Below are 12,958 nucleotides of genomic sequence, written 5' to 3'. Positions count from 1 at the left end.
TCGTGTCCAAGATATCCTGAAGTGGGAGGGTGAGGAGCCAGAGGTCGTGGTACATATAGGTACCAATGACATAGGTAGGAAAAGGGAAGAGGTCCTGAAAGGAGAATATAGGGAGTTAGGAAGGGAGTTGAGAAAAAGGACCGCAAAGGTAGTAATCTCGGGATTACTGCCTGTACCACGCGACAGTGAGAGTAGGAATGCAATGAGGTGGAGGATAAATGCGTCGCTGAGGGATTGGAGCAGGGGGTAGGGATTCAAGTTTTTGGATCATTGGGACCTCTTTTGGCGCAGGTGTGACCTGTACAAAAAGGACGGGTTACACTTGAATCCTAAGGGGACCAATATCCTGGCGGGGAGATTTGCGAGGGCTACTGAGGTGACTTTAAACTAGAATGGTTGGGAGGGTGGGAATCAAATTAAAGAGACTAGGAGAGAGGAGATTAGTTCACAACAGGGGGATGGGAACCAGTGCAGAGAGACAGAGGGGTGTAAAATGAGAGTAGAAGCAAAAAGTAGTAAGGTGAAAAGTAAAAGTGGCAGGCCGGCAAATCCAGGGTAAAAATCAAAAAGGGCCACTTTTCAACATAATTGTATAAGGGCTAAGAGTGTTGTAAATGCGAGCCTGAAGGCTTTGTGTGTCAATGCAAGGAGCATTTGTAACAAGGTGGATGAATTAAAAGTGCAGATTGTTATTAATGAATATGATATAGTTGGGATCACAGAGACATGGCTCCAGGGTGACCAAGGATGGGAGCTCAACGTTCAGGGATATTCAATATTCAGGAGGGATAGACATGAAAGAAAAGGAGGTGGGGTAGCATTGCTGGTTAGAGAGGAGATTAACGCAATAAAAAGGAAGGACATTAGCCAGGAGGATGTGGAATCGATATGGGTAGAGCTGCATAACACTATGGGGCAGAAAACGCTGGTGGGAGTTGTGTACAGGCCACCTAATAGTAGTAGTGAGGTTAGGGATGGTATTAAACAGGAAATTAGAAATGTGTGCAATAAAGGAACAGCAGTTATAATGGGTGACTTCAATTTACATATAGATTGGATGAATCAAATTGGTAAGGGTGCTGAGGAAGAGGATTTCTTGGAATGTATGCAGGATGGTTTTTTGAACCAACATGTCGAGGAACCAGCAAGAGAGCAGGCCACTCTAGACTGGGTATTGAGCAATGAGGAAGGGTTAATTAGCAATCTTGTCGTGAGAGGCCCCTTGGGTAAGAGTGACCATAATATGGTGGAATTCTTCATTAAGGTCGAGAGTGACATAATTAATTCAGAAACAAAGGTTCTCAATTTAAAGAAGGGTAACTTTGAAGGTATGAGGCATGAATTAGCTAAGATAGACTGGCAAATGACACTTAAAGGGTTGACGGTGGATATGCAATGGCAAGCTTTTAAAGATCACATGGATGAACTACAACAATTGTTCATCCCAGTTTGGCAAAAGAATAAATCAAGGAAGGTAATGCGCCCGTGGCTGATAAGGGAAGTTAGGGATAGTATCAATTCCAAAGAAGAAGCATACAAATTAGCCAGAAAAAGTGGCTCACATGAGGACTGGGAGAAATTCAGAGTCCAGCAGAGGAGGACAAAGGGCTTAATTAGGAAGGGGAAAAAAAGATTATGAGAGAAAACTGGCAGGGAACGTAAAAACTGACTGTAAAAGCTTTTATAGATATGTGAAAAGAAAAAGATTGGTTAAGACAAATGTAGGTCCCCTACAGACAGAAACCGGTGAATTGATTATGGGGAGCAAGGACATGGCAGACCAATTGAATAACTACTTTGGTTCTGTCTTCACTAAGGAGGACATAAATAATCTTCCAGAAATAGTAGGGAACAGAGGGTCCAGTGAGATGGAGGAACTGAGGGAAATACATGTTAGTAGGGAATTGGTGTTAGGTAAATTGAAGGGATTAAAGGCAGATAAATCCCCAGGGCCAGATGGTCTGCATCCTAGAGTGCTTAAGGAAGTAGCCCAAGAAATAGTGGATGCATTAGTGATAATTTTTGAAAACTCTTTAGATTCTGGACTAGTTCCTGAGGATTGGAGGGTGGCTAATGTAACCCCACTTTTTAAAAAAGGAGGGAGAGAGAAACCGGGGAATTATAGACCGGTTAGCCTAACATCGGTGGTGGGGAAACTGCTAGAGTCAGTTATCAAAGATATGATAACAGCACATTTGGAAAGCGGTGAAATCATTGGACAAAGTCAGCATGGATTTGTGAAAGGAAAATCATGTCTGACGAATCTCATAGAATTTTTTGAGGATGTAAGTAGTAGAGTGGATAGGGGAGAACCAGTGGATGTGGTATATTTGGATTTTCAAAAGGCTTTTGACAAGGTCCCACACAGGAGATTAGTGTGCAAACTTAAAGCACACGGTATTGGGGGTACGGTATTGATGTGGATAGAGAATTGGTTGGCAGACAGGAAGCATAGAGTGGGAATAAACGGGACCTTTTCAGAATGGCAGGCAGTGACTAGTGGGGTACCGCAAGGCTCAGTGCTGGGACCCCAGTTGTTTACAATATATATCAATGACTTAGATGAGGGAATTAAATGCAGCATCTCCAAGTTTGCAGATGACACGAAGCTGGGCGGCAGAGTTAACTGTGAGGAGGATGCTAAGAGGATGAAGGGTGACTTGGATAGGTTAGGTGAGTGGGCAAATTCATGGTAAATGCAATTTAATGTGGATAAATGTGAAGTTTTCCACTTTGGTGGCAAAAACAGGAAAACAGATTATTATCTGAATGGTGGCCGATTAGGAAAAGGGGAGGTGCAGCGAGACCTGGGTGTCATTATACACCAGTCATTGAAAGTGGGCATGCAGGTACAGCAGGCGGTGAAAAAGGCGAATGGTATGCTGGCATTCATAGCAAGAGGATTGGAGTACAGGAGCAGGGAGGTACTACTGCAGTTGTACGAGGCCTTGGTGAGACCACACCTGGAGTATTGTGTGCAGTTTTGGTCCCCTAATCTGAGAAAAGACATCCATGCCATAGAGGGAGTACAAAGAAGGTTCACCAGTTTGATTCCTGGGATGGCGGGACTTTCATATGATGAAAGACTGGATCAACTAGGCTTATACTCGTTGGAATTTAGAAGATTGAGGGGGGATCTTATTGAAATGTATAAAATCTTAAAGGGATTAGACAGGATAGATGCAGGACGATTGTTCCCGATGTTGGGGAAGTCCAGAACGAGGGGTCACAATTTGAGGATAAAGGGGAAGCCTTTTAGGACTGAGATTAGGAAAAACTTCTTCACACAGAGAGTGGTGAATCTGTGGAATTCTCTGGCACAGGAAACAGTTGAGGTCAGTTTGCTATTTAAGAGGGAGTTAGATATGGCCCTTGTGGCTAAAGGGATCAGAGAGTATGGAGGGAAGGCTGGTACAGGGTTCTGAGTTGGATGATCAGCCATGATCATACTGAGTGGCGGTACAGGCTCAAAGGGCCGAATGGCTGACTCCTGCACCTATTTTCTGTGTTTCTATGTAAGGGCATACTCCGTGCTGTATGTCAATAAATAAATAAATTCAAACTCTACTTCTCACAAGCTTCTAACACTCATCTATACACTTTTACGGGAAATTTACGGCAGTCAATTAACCTACTAAGTTCACATTTTGAGGAAGTGGGGTGAAACCCGAGAACCTGCAGATATGGGCTCAAGCACTAAACTAAATGGAGATACAGCAGACAGCATTAAAAGTTAGTGGTTTCTTTTAGGTAATTCCTTTGGACCACTGCTGAACTGCTAACCAGTTAATACAACTGCCCACCCTGAATATCCTCCCTCTTATTAACTTACATCTTGCTGATTATATCCTACCACTCAGGAAAAGTCTTCCACTTTGTTACAGTGTTCTGCGGCATCATATGGTAAACAGTGGCAGACATGAAAACAAGACCCAAGCACCGAGGTTAATTAGGTTTATTTTTTCTTGGCATTATGACTATATCATTGCAGTAATTCCCTTCAATCTGGATGCATTTTTGATTTTTATCTATATGAATGTTAATTATTTCCCAGGTCATTACTAGCGAATTACATTTAGTTCTAACAATTAGTTCCACTGTCATTTTCATATTTGATATAGAAATGAGGAAAAAAATTACTTCAGCTGATTTGACATACAAAAATCGTTCTTATAAAATGCATTTCTAAATATAATCCTTAATACATTATGGGCTGGGATCAATTTTCATGTTCCATAATTTACTAACTAGCATATTAAAATTTTTCTGAATAATTTCTTTGTTCTAATAATTTTCTTTCCGGTTTGTACAATTTTTCCAGTGTAGTGTTACAAATGATGATGATATTGGTTATCTTATGTTATGTTGCACTGGAGAAGATTCATTTTATCATTTCACTGCTGTCAAAAGCACTTGCACTTTGTCAGGAAGCTTTCCAGTCTCTGGATTTTTTTAATGCTCTGAGTGTTCGTATCATTAATATATTCATGTTGAAAGTGTCATAGTTTACATCAATTCAAAGATAAATGCATCCTTCTCAAGATTTTCAATTGGAATTTTTTAATCTAAATGAAGCACTTTGATAATACTACAATCCCTTTATATTGTGCCCAGATTTGTTACACAATATTAGATCGTAAAGACATAAGGAAATATAATTCAGCTGCATTATAATTATCCATCAGTGTATACAAAAAATAAGATTGATAACATGACTCTGTACTTCAAAGATCATGTGATAGCCCAAAACTGACAGTGTGGCCTATTTGTGATGGTGATGGAGCTATAAATGGCATTACATGAAGGTTAAAATCTATTGTATGAGTTAAGAGACAATATCCCAGTCCAGTGAAAAACCCTTTATAGATGGAACAGGATGTCACTAACAACCCAGAGCTATGGTGGAAATTGAACAAGAAGTGGAGGTAAAATACATAAAGAACAGTTCTGCTTGTTGATCGTGTGTGTCTTCAGAGCACGGTATTGTAGAATGGTTCCTGTGCCTACTATCTGCCTATTAGTGGTCTTAAGCATGAACATATAGTATAAAGACATGAAATAGTAATAGAAGTAGACCACTCAACTTCTTAACTCTGTTGGGCTATTAAATAAAAGCTGATTATAACCTTAACCTTTAATTCCTACTAAACTGCAATAACCTTTTATCAACCTCTGTTTTAGAAATATGCAAAGACACCTTTCCAATGCCTTCTGAGAAAGAGGACTAAAGACATCTGAAAGGCAAACAAGCATCATCTATCTTAAGTGGATGACTTCCTATTTTTAAACCATGAATGTAGTTCTAGGTTCTCCAACAAACAGTCTCTTTACATGCAAGCTGTCAAGATCATTCAGTTATGTGTGTATCAATCAAATACCCATTCAGTTCTCTAAATTCCAACGTGCCCTTCTAGGTATCAATCAGTAGCCCTCTGAACTGGAAATAATACATTAGCATCCTTCCTTAAATAAGGAGGTATGTCTTTTATATCCTTCCTTAACCATCTCACACTATCTTAAGAAGCTACATGCATAAACAACTGGGTGCATGTTGTAATAATGAAAATAGAGGTCACTTACTTATTGGAGTCAGGCACTGAGAATATTGCAATAAGATAAAGTTTAAGGTTAGATCAAAGACATATAATGAGCAATGTAAGCCATTAGCTCCTTGAAATGTTCAGTACTGAGCCATTGCTGCAATTACGATGTCTCACAGATAACATGACATGTCCTGATTTGCTCCTCTCTGCAATTGCCCATTGGTGCCATTCAAAAAGTCATGCTTAAGATCATGACTCATGGGTGAGTTACATTCCAGTTAATAGCATATTTAAGAATGAATTGTCCAACCATGTTGCAAAGTTCCAGTGTGATCTTTCTACAGTGAAGGACGTATGCGAGCAAGGCATCAAGCATATGGCTTCAAACAGTTCATCAGTATAAGTCAGTGCACACATAACAGACTTGATTATTGATTAAGCGATGAGTCATGAAGAAGATCACTAGAAGAATAAGAATAATTTCTCATGCATTTACAGTGACACAGTGTTTAATATTCAGTCTGATTAAGAATTTTTGAAAATTAAGAACAGAACAGTAAACAAGCACATTTTAAAATAATCAATATACCAAAGCAAAAATCAGGGGTTACTGAGAATAAGTGAAAAAATATGAAAGAAAGATATGATGGAAGATTAAGCCACAGTTACATAATAATTGCCAAAGTTTAGCATCTTTGTATTGCCATATTTAGAGTAAAGTTAGAATTAATGTAAATGATAAACATGATCTTATGTAAAAGACAGCCCTGACATCCTTCAGGATACTGGTCACAGATGTTAATCATTGAAACCCATCATAAAGAAGTGACAAATGAAAGTAATTAAAGATATTCATGCAAACAGTTCTCTGAGGGAGAGATAACAAAAGGAAGCATCCATAAAAAATGAAGCAATCCAAAACCCTCAGGTAATAACCAGCACAGGAAACTAATTGCAACACTAACTAAGGGGAGGAAACAGGAGGTTTATTTAATATGTCTAAAGCAGTTCCACATAGGAAATGAAAGAAACAATGGGACAATTATTTTGGACTATTGCTACCACATAAACATCAACAGAATTAGCTACCATTGGCCTCACTTACTTTTCTCAGAACAAGAAGGCCAACTCAAATGCCTCTCCCCATCCAACAGGAACCCAGTGAAATGGAGCGGGTTCCAAGCAGTGGGTATCGTATCTTGAACCCAACCCCTGGAAACCCTGATCGTCTTTGGAAGTCTATCAGATGTTAATGGATGTAAATGACTTTTTAACTGTTTTAAATGCATTTTACAGCCAGAGGCACTTAAAAACTATTAAGAGATATAAATAATACAAAAAATTATCTTACAAGCTTAAAAAGAAAGAACATTTCTAATTAAAAATGCATTAATACATCATAACTAACTAAAACAATCAAATTGAAGTAAATTAAAGAAAGCTCTTACTTGCACTTACCTTTCTCCAGACAAGGAGTTCCCATCCATGTGCCAGCCCACCTGGAGTTAGCTAAAGATCAGCTCTATTGTGTATCCTTCCACTGGACTCTACCGTGAGAACATTGGTGAATCAGGCTGTTAAATGTCTGGCATTTGTACTTCAGGAAATCCCAAACCTCCATGTTTGGCTGTGTCTCACAGGGATCATACAATCATAGAATATTAATGGATGCATTTCAGTGCATTAATTCTGCACCAGTTGACAAAGAGCCACCCATTCTATTCACACTGACTCATACTTGGTCTACAGTTGTCAAGGTCACAGCTCTTCAAGTGTACACTCATTAAATGTGATGAGAGTTCTCTTTCTACCAGCCACTAAAGCAGTGCATTCCAAAGCACTACAACCATCAGAATTATTTCTTTCCCCCTCATTTCTCTTCTAATCATGCTCCAAGTTACTTTAAACTGATACTCACTTTTTATTGACCCTTCAGCTGAGGGAAGTAGGGCCTCCTTGTTTATTTTGTCTAGGCCATTCCTAATTTTATATTGCTCATTTGAGGGACTGGGAACATGGGTAGGTATGAAGCAGGAACCAGAGGTTCAGGTGAGTGGCTGGAGCCCAGGAAAGTGCCTCATGCTGATCTTGTTGAACTTGGGAGCTATAGAGCGGGACACAGCCAGATAATCTGGAGTGTTACTAGGACGGTGAGTGAGGATGTTGAGAAGTGAGAAGGGAGGCAGAGGGCAAGAACTACCGTGTAGATGTGCATGCTTGCATGTGCAGTTTTGTGTATGTGTATGTGCAAGTGTTAAGTATGTATGTGTGCACTTGAGAAATGAGCAATTGTGAACATGCCAGATGTCCTTTGTACATTTGCTTACCTAGATGTCTTACTCCCCTTTGCCACTGAATCAAGAACTTTCTCTGTGAAGGCTATGTAATAGCTGCTGTGGTGCAACTACCCAACATTAAAATGAACGATGCACATGCAACTTCCACTCCAATGGACAGGCCCAACAGCAACACAGCTGAGAATTGCTCTGCCATTGTTACTCTGGAACCCAGACACATTAACACTGACATCAACAGCATGAATGAAAAAAGGGCAAGATTTGGTCATTTTAAAGAAAAAGGGCATGGAGAGGCAAACAGAAGGGAAATGCTATCTTCACTGAGTGGGCTTTGTCATCAAGGATGAATGAGGCTGGCACCTCAGTGACTCTCTCAGTGATTTAATGAATACCGAATGTCTCTATGACCTTCTCACACAGAATGAACATGCTACCATCATCATTGAGAATACCTCCAGCCTGGAAGCTTGAAATGAGGCCAAGGAGGATTTCCACAGTGATCTTGAAAATATTCAGGCCCACAGGTTAACAGGACAAACCAGCAAAAGGCCAAATAAGATGAGACCCTCTAACATGACATGAAACGAGAAGGAAGGGCAAATCTAACAAGGTCATTGCCATAGCGAAGACCCTGCTTCACCACAGGGACAAGCACAAGATCTCTTGGCAACCACCATGGGCCAAGCAAAACAGAAAACTGAAGCATTTGTAATTCAGCTAGAAGCACCGAGAAGGTTATCCCTCTCAGCTTTGTCCAGTGGCCCCCAGCATGATAGATACCAGCCTTCAGCCAATTCAATTTACTCCACATAAAATCATGAAATGGCTAAAGATACCTGATACAGCAATGGCAATGGATCCAAAGAGCATTCAAGGCAATAGTAGTGAAGAGATGTGCTTCATAACTTGCTGTTTCCTTGGTCAAATTGTTCCAGTACAGCTACAACACTCGTGTATATCTGATAATGTGGAATATTGTCCAAGAGGCAGGACAAATCCAACCCAGCTGATTGCTGCCCCATTAGTCTACTCTTGATCATCAGTAAATTAGAAACATAGAAACATAGAGGGTATCATTGATAGTGCTATCAAGAGGCTCTTGCTTTGCAATAATCTACTCATAGAAATTCAGTTTCTGCCTGTCACTCAGTGTTTGATCTCATTACAGCTCTATGGGTTGTACAACACTTTGTCCAGAAACATGGACAAAAGAGCTGAACTCCATGGCTGAAGTAAGAGTAACTTGCCTTGACATCAAGGCACTATTTAATCAAGTGAATCAAATGAATCACACCCAGCAGAAAGGATGATTATTGTGGTGGTTGGTGCTCAGTAATCTCACCATTTACCAGAAACTGCGTTGGCGTAGCATCTACGCAATGTGGCTGCAGAATGATGTCAGAGGCTAGGAATCCTGAAACACCCGGAACATGTTCTATTCTCATTGCTGCCACCAGGAAGAAGGTGCAAGAGCCTTAGGAATCATACCACCAGGTTTAAGAACAGTTACCACCCCTCAACAATCAGGTTCTTGAACAAAGGGGATAACTTCACTCAACTTCACCTACTCCGTTATTGAAATTGTCCCACGACCAATGGACTCATTTTCAAGTACTCTTCACTTCATGTTCTTGATATTTATTGTTTATTTATTTATATTATTGTTTCTTCTTTTTGCATTTGCACAGCTTGTTGTCTTTTGCACTCTGGTACCCCCTAGTTGGCCAGTCGTTCTTTGATTTTATAGTTACTATTCTATAGATTTGTTGAGTATATCCACATACTCTTTTAGAGACTCTTAAGAGAGGTCTTTTAAGAGACTTTTAGATAGGTACATGGAGCTTAGAAAAATAGAGGGCTATGCGATAATGAAATTCTAGGCTGTTTCTAGAGTAGGTTACATGGTCAGCACAACACTGTGAGCCAAAGGGCCTGTAATATGCTGTAGATTTTCTATTTGCTATTTCTATTTTCCAAGAAAATGAACCTCAGGGTTATATATGTACTTTGATAATAAAATTTCCTTTGAACTTTGATCTTCTATCTCCATAAATCCTATCCACCATCCATGAGACTCATGTCAGGTGTTTAATGGATTACTCTCCACCTGCCTGGATTAGTGAAGTTTTAAAAAGACTCAAGAAGCTCACTTGATAGGTACCCAATCCACAACCATTCACTGACTGGACCATCAAAAGCAGCAGCAATTTGTACCATCTACAGGATGTAGTGCTGCAACTCACTGACACTCCTAAGACAGCACCTTCTAAACCCAAAATGTCTACCAGCTAGAAGGACAAAAGTAACAAAGGCAAGGGAACACCATTCCCTGGAAGTTTTCCTCCAAGCCACATCAGATCCTGACTTGGAAATGTATTGCCTCATGGAAGGAGAAATGGCACTACACGTTCTGTTCACTGTGATGGTGTGAACAAAGGTGTACAAGGAGACAACAAATGCATGCTAAATGAAACAATTTGAAGACCTTCATGTGAGCACCTTGGCTCCAATCAGTTACTCATTCAGGGCCACACTTTTTTCTCCTCCTAGCCGACAAGTTTAAATGAACAACTAAAAAAAAAGCCAGGCCTCAGGATCAGACCATCTCCCCACTGAATTCCTACAACTGTATGGTGCAGAGCTGTAATCACAAATTTGCTATCTCATCACCCACACCTGGGAAGAGGAAGATACGTACTATATTGGGGAACCTCAGAGGTGTCATAGTCAAGAAAGAGAATGACCATTCAAAGTAATTACAGAGGAGCTTTCCCTGATGTCTACCACAGAGAAAGCTTTTGCCAAGGTCCCTTCGCTCACATCCTCCATCTGTCTGAAGAGCTGTTCACAAATTGCAAAGTCAATTATATCCAATTAAACCAGGGATTCCCAGCCTTTTTTTAGGCCATGAAATCCTACCATTAACCAAGGAGTCTATGGCCCCCAGGTTGGAAACACCTGAGCTAGAGGCATACAGGACATGAAATTCACTGTGCAACAACACACAAAAAAAAACAGTATCAATGAGTAGCACCAGCCATTATGTGTGTCTATTTTTAACTTAGATAAACCATTGACTTCATGACTTAGGAGAGGCTGCGGAGCATCCCCTCAAATTCAGTTGTAATGTCAGAAGGTTAATCTGTAAACAGGGTCAAATCTGAACAATACTGTGGTTCAAATGGTCATAGGTTGTCTACAGTATTACTGCTAAAAGCAGGTGTCTCTCACCTGTGCCTGGACCAATACTCTATCTCAAACAATACTTCAAACAAGCACAGATCAATACCATCTGTGGCAATCACAATTAACTTCACAACAAAGTTGGTGTACTTTGAAAGTGGTTCATTCTTAAAGAGAATCTGATGTGTTAAGTGTCACTTAATTATAAATATTGTAAGGAAATTTTGAATAATGTTAATCATAACTTCATTACCACCAGTGGCAATTTACAAATGTGCAACATCATTAGCTAACACAGGGGAACCCAAGCAAAGCATGCAGCTGTCACAATAGGAATTATTTTCAACAAACTCACAGCTGCATTGATGAATTCTCAGCCGAACTTTGGAGAAAAAAGTCCAGGCTTCAATCCTATCAACAGTTTTTTTTATACTACTGAAATGGGATTGAATTATACTAATGAAATGGGAAAGAGATTAATCTTTCTTCAGGGTATTGAAGCTCAACACTAGCTAAACACAATTTTAGAATGACCTTCCTATTTTTAACTTTCCAGTATTGCAAAACTGATTGTCCATTGTTAATTTCAATGTAAGCTAATATCACAATGAACTTCACCTTGGAAACTATCTCTTTTATATTCCGAGTCCTGTATGAAGAAAAACAGGTGCCTAAAATAAGAGTCACAAAGCCTTGGTATGATAAATGATGCAAGAAAGGCATCAATGCAAAGAGAAATGTATGAATAATAATGTCTTAAAATAATACTGCATATAATAACCTGTTATTGTAAATTGTGTACATAGAAATAGATTTTATCTATTCTGTTGCACTGAGTGAATCAGCTTAACATACAGTATATATCTGTATTACTTGCTGCAGGTAATATTTAATGTCTCCTACCATTATCAGCAAATATCCCATTTCTGACATTATGAAAGACAGAAGATCATTAATGAAGTAGCTGAACATTTATGGACCTTCAATATGGCCCTAACAAACTCCTGCTTGAATGTTCTGGGCTTGTGGTGGTTGATCTCTAATGGCAACCATCCATTGAGGTGCTTTCACATAATACCCATTGACTTCAGTTTTACTAGGGGGCCTTAATGCTTCATTTGGCCAAATGCTATTTTGATATTAAGGACATTTTTGGAACAAGTGATGTAAGAAGTCACGTTCCATTTTGCCTGTGCCATACAATTGCGATAACTTTGCCTTAAATAAATAATTATATCCTTTCAACCAAGCTTTGCTCCGCTCCTGCCTCCATCTTCCCATTCCAAGTGATCTTCAGGGGAAGAGAACAACTGTGTAAGAATTTGAAGGTTATTAAAAATATCATAACCAAAAGAAGAGTTAACAATGTGAAAGATTTCATGAAATAGATGGCACAATTTCATCTGGTTCACCTAGAACTATTCAGCCATCTTACGGATATTTCCACTGTCTTTATCACGTACTAGCAGAAGAACTCTAAGCTTTGACTGCATGCCATCCATCTAACAGCACGGACAACTTATTTTTTGCCTTTAGGGATTCTGCTCAGCCTGCTCTATTTAGGATGATGAGATCTGTGTTGACATTTGGACTCAACAGACTGATTGACATCAAAACAACTATTTTCTCCATTCCCATGAGCAAGAGCCTACCTGAGCAGTGAATCCTACTTCAAGGGGAAGATTATGCACATCAATACCGTGAAGAATGGACAAAAGTTGTTTTGTGGTTTTATACTTAGCCAACAATGACCCCTGAATTAGCCATCGTAAGGATCAAAATTTATTACAGAACTCTCTGGTAACTCAAAAGTGAGACCATGCTTTAATTATTAATGCTTCATAAATGGGAAGCTTACAAATCTGTGGACCCACAAAATTGCAGAACTCTGCTCTCCATTTGCCATAGCCATAACGCTGCACATCTAAGCTATAA

General features: G+C 39.6%; 1 long non-coding RNA gene across 1 annotated transcript in view; it reads right to left on the bottom strand.

Moving 5' to 3' along the window:
- Positions 1-2,987: 2,987 nt before the first annotated feature.
- The window catches only part of LOC134340307 (uncharacterized), a 107,926-nt gene continuing 97,955 nt past the window's right edge, over positions 2,988-12,958 (bottom strand). Inside the window, exons 2-3 of the long non-coding RNA XR_010016519.1 lie at positions 7,002-7,090; positions 2,988-6,005 (exon numbers count right to left, since the gene is read on the bottom strand). This is a non-coding gene — a long non-coding RNA (uncharacterized LOC134340307). The remainder of the gene's footprint in view (positions 6,006-7,001; positions 7,091-12,958) is intronic.

This window comes from Mobula hypostoma, chromosome 2, assembly GCF_963921235.1.
Source record: "Mobula hypostoma chromosome 2, sMobHyp1.1, whole genome shotgun sequence".
Classification (NCBI taxonomy): Eukaryota; Metazoa; Chordata; class Chondrichthyes; order Myliobatiformes; family Myliobatidae; genus Mobula; species Mobula hypostoma.
This window is presented reverse-complemented; position numbering and strand designations above follow the sequence as displayed.